Source organism: Myotis lucifugus, unplaced genomic scaffold (genome assembly GCF_000147115.1).
Source record: "Myotis lucifugus unplaced genomic scaffold, Myoluc2.0 scaffold_465, whole genome shotgun sequence".
NCBI lineage: Eukaryota > Metazoa > Chordata > Mammalia > Chiroptera > Vespertilionidae > Myotis > Myotis lucifugus.
Genome location: NW_005871513.1, coordinates 459,151 through 463,985, shown reverse-complemented (window position 1 = coordinate 463,985; position 4,835 = coordinate 459,151).

Genomic DNA, 4,835 nt, shown 5'->3' with positions numbered 1-4,835 from the left:
GGGGGGAGGGGCCCTGAGGGAAACTGGGGCACGGGAGGCCCCTGAAATGAGGAAGACCCCAGGGGGAAGAAAGGAATCCCCAGCGGCGGGGAGGACAGCCAAGCGGTGCCCCCCCGGGGGGGGCACGAAGCAGTGCCCTTCCCTCCGTGGCCGGTTCAAGGTCCACAGGCGATGAGGCTCGGAGGTGGGCGCCCGAACCCCCTCCTCCCCGGGGACTGCGGGTGCCCGGCCGCATCCGCGCGCCCTCCGCGGGGCAGGAGTGGTGGCCTGGCCAGGGGTGGCCCGGCCGGGTGGGCCCGCGGCCCCTTACCGGCTCTTGTGCAGACTCGACATGGTGTTGACTTCCGGATCCCCCCGCCGCCTCCGCCGCCCCCAGGACGCGGGGCGCTCAGCATAGGCCTCCGGCCGGAAACGCAGCCGCCCGCGTGCGTGTTCCGTGCCGCTCCGCCCCCGTTCACGTGCCGCCCCCTTTCCCGGTGGCCACGCCCCCTCCCCTAGGCCACGCCCCACCCCTATCCAGCCCGCGGATCCCGTGGCCAAGGTTGAGGGCGCCGACCGTGTGCCCTAAGGTTCTTCCCGGCGCTTCCCTGGGCCTCCGTTTCCATCTACGCCATATACCTGTCACCGTCTCCCTCCTTACACGGTCCTCATCCGCAATAAACGATTGTGTCCTTGTTCCAGGAATGTACTCTCCCTGCTGAACTATACGGGTAATTTCACTACGAAATCTTCCACCCCTACAGCAGTAATCGATCGCACGGAGCAGATGCTTCAAGAAATATTGGGTGGAAAACGGGACTACAATTCAGTGTTTCTGTGGCTTTTGGGTTGCATGAACATGAAATGTACTGTAAAAGAACAATAGAGCCCTAGCCGGTTTGGCTCAGTGGATAGAGCATCAGCCTGAGGATCCCGGGTTTCATCTGGTCAAAGGGCACATGCCCAGGTTGCAGGCTCGATCCCCAGTAGAGGGCGTGCAGGAGGCAGCCAATCAATGATACTCATCCCTGAGGTTTCTAACTCTCCCTCTCCCTCTCTGAAATCAATAAAAAATATATATATATTAGCCGAAACCGGTTTGGCTCAGTGGATAGAGCGTCGGCCTGCGGACTGAAGGGTCCCGGGTTCGGTTCCGGTCAGGGGCATGTACCTGGGTTGCGGGCACAATCCCCAGTGGGAGATGTGCAGGAGGCAGCTGATTGACGTTTCTCTCTCATCAATGTTTCTAACTCTCTCTCTCCCTTCCTCTCTGTAAAAAATCAATAAAATATATTTTTTAAAAATATATATATATATATTAAAAATAAATAAATAAGTAAATATGAAATCTTACCAACCTGGATACAATGGGATTTTTTTTAAAGAATTAATTGTACATAAAGGGAAACGCACACTGCGTACTTGCTTTTATCTGTCTCCTCTTACTCAGCATAATTATTTTGCGATCAGTGCGTGTTGTGACGCATCATTCCTTTTTATTGCTGTGCAGATCCCATCGTTCAGAGGGACCATAGTTTGTCCTTTGCACACTTGGATTGTTTCCAGTTTGGGGTTATTACAATAAAGCTGCTATGAATATTTGTGCACAAGTCTTTACATGGATACAGGCTTTCATTTCTCTTGGAGTTGAATGGCTGGATGTATTTAAAATTTTTGAAAAGTAGCTAAACCATTTTCTAAAATGCTTCTATCGCTTTATACCCATACCAGAAGTGTATGAGAGTTTCCGTTGTAACATATCTTTATCAACACTTAGTATGGTCAGTCTTTTTAATTTTAGACATTCTAGTAGTGGTATCTTATCATTGTTCTAATATGCATTTCCTCAAAGACTAATGATGTTGAGTGTGTTTTCATGTGTTTGCCATCTATATATCTTCTTTGGGGAAGTTACCTGTTCAAAACTATTTCCCAATCTTAATTGAGTTGCTTGTTTTCTCACTGAAATATACTTTTGAGAATTCTTCATATTTTCTAGATACACATCTTTTTTATTTTTATTTTTAATTTTGGTAAAATATACATAACACAAAATTACCATCTTAGTCATTTTTAAGTGTACAGCTCAGCAGTGTTAAGTACATTTACATTGTACTGTAATCTCCAGAACTCTTTTGTTGCTGTTATTGTTAATCCTCATCTGAGGATACTTTTTCCATTGATTTTTTGAGAGTGGAGAGGGGGGAGGGGCGAGAGAGGGAGAGAGAGAAGCATCAATGTAAGAGAAAACACATCCATTGGTTGCCTCCCGAAATTGTTCTGACCAGGGCCAGGGATCGAACCTGCAACCACAGCACGTGCCCTTCACTGGGAATCCAACCCAAGACCCTTGGGTGCAGAGCCCAATCTGGCCCCAATTGGCCCCCCAACAGCTGGTGACCCATCCCCCCAGGCCGGCCCCGCTCCTGATTACCCCCCACTTCCTCCCTTGGTGTTGCAGGGCCGAGGCTGCTCCAGTGGGTGAGCTAGGCCCACATCTACAGCGCTCTGGACCAAACAGCCCACAAGATCAACCTGGCCAAGTTCACCCCCGGCAAGTGCCCCACCCTCATCATGACTGACCTGGCGGCGGGGGCCTGGACATCCCGCTACTGGACAATGTCATCAACTTCAGCTTACCGGCCAAGGGCAAGGTCTTCCTGCACCAGGTGGGGTGGGTCGTGTGGCCCGGGCTGGCCGAAGTGGCACAGCCTACTCCTTGGTGGCCCCAGATGAGGTCCCCTACCTGCTGGACCTGCACCTGTTCCTGGGCCGTGCCCTCACCCTCGCCCGCCCCCACGAGGAGCCCTCAGGTGCAGTCGGCTGGGTGGCATGCTGGGCCGGGTGACACAGAGCGTGGTGGACGATGAGGACTGCAGCCTGCGGAACACCCTGGAGGTGTCGCTGGAGCTGCGGGGCCTGAGCTGTGTGTCCCACAACACCCAGCAGCAGTATGTGCGCTCGTGGCCTGCGTCCTTGCCAGAGGGGGCCAAGGAGCTGGACCTCGAGGGACTGGGCCTGCACCCCCTCTTCAGCTCCAGCTTCGAGGAGGAGGAGCTGCAGCAGTTGAGGCTGGTGGACAGTATCAAGCAGTACCACTCGCGGGTGACCATCTTAGAGATCAACGCCTCCTGCCAGGACCTGAGCAGCCAGGTGACGCCGCCAAGCAGCAGAGGACTGCAAGGCCATTGCCAGCTTCCAGTAGGGCTGGCAGGAGGGGCAGGAGGGGCAGGAGGGCATGGCTGGCCCAGCCCCGAGGTGCCCAGCTACATCGGCAGCTCCTACCAGGAGGACCTCTACCAGAAGTGGAAGCAGAAACAGAAAATCACCATACGCTCAATGTCAGCAGTCGGCCCTGTCGGTAGCGCTGTTTCCGCCTCATCCAGTCGGGGCATGTGCAGGAGGCAACCAATTGATGTGTCTTTCTCACATCCATGTTTCTCTCTCTGCCTCTCGCCTTCCCTTCTACTCTAAAAATCAATGAAAAATGTACTCAGATGAGGATTAACAACAATAACAAAAATATGCATACATACACACATATACATAAATACATGAATATTGGGGGGCTGGGAGGGTGGGGCCCCACAGGTGCACAAATTTCATGCACCAGGCCTCTAGTCCTATATAATAAAACCCTAATATGCAAATCGACTGAATAGTGGAACCATTGGTCACTATGACGCACACTGACCACCAGGGGCAGACACTCAATGCAGGAGCTGCCCCCCGGTGGTTAGTGCGCTCCCATAGGCGGAGCGCTGCTCAGCCAGAAGCCGGGCTCACGGCTGGTGAGCGCAATGGCAGTGGCAGGAGCCTCTCCCACCTCCGCTGCAGGCAGAGGAGTGAAGGGGTCCCAGACTGCGAGAGCCCCAGACTGCAAGAGGGATGTCTGACTGCCAGCTTAGGCCGAACCCCCCGGGGATTGGCCCTAAGCCAGCAGTCAGATATCCCCCAGGGGTCCCGGAATGCAAGAGGATGCAGTATGTATATAAGTTCTTTGGTTAATCTCTTCTTGCCTCCCCTTCTTTCTTGCCTCTCCTCTTCCCCTCTGAGATATGTCAGTCTATTCCATGCCTCCATGCCTCTGAACCTATTTTGTTCCTCAGTTTATTATGTATTAGATTCCCCTTATAAATGAGGTCATGTGATACTTGTCTTTCTCTGACTGGCTTATTTCGCTCAGTATGATAATCTCCAGGTCCATCCATGCTGTCACAAAGGTTAAGAAATCCTTCCTTTTTACAGCTGCATAGTATTCCATTGTGTAAAGGTACTGCAGCTTTTTTATTCACTCATCTTTTCGTGGGCACTTGGGCTGTTTCCGAATCTTAGCTTCCTTCTTAAGGCTGAATAATATTTCACGTTTTGTTTATCCATTCATCTATCAATGGACATAAGTTGCTCCCACTTTCTGGCTATTGTGAATAATGTTGCTCTGAACATAAGTGCAAATATCTCTTAGGGTCCCTGTTTCCAATACTTTTGGGTAGGAACTCAGAAGGTGAATTGCTGGACTACTGGTAATTCTATTTTTAATTTTTTGAGGAACTGCCATATACTGTTTTCCATCATGGCTACAGCCATTCACATTTTCATCAACAGTGCACAAGGTTCCAATTTTTCCACATCCTCACCAACACATGTTATTTTCTGTTTTGTTGTTGTTGTTTTCTGTTTTTATGGGCATAGCCACCCTAATGGGTACAGGTGGTACAAGTCTTTTTAATTAAGATATGCGAATTGTAGTTTTTTTTCCCCAGTCTGTGGCTTGACTTTATAGTCACTTAACAATGTTTGAGTACAAGTTCTTAATTTCCACACTAAAGTCTGTGTGGTGAGCTGATATAGGATTA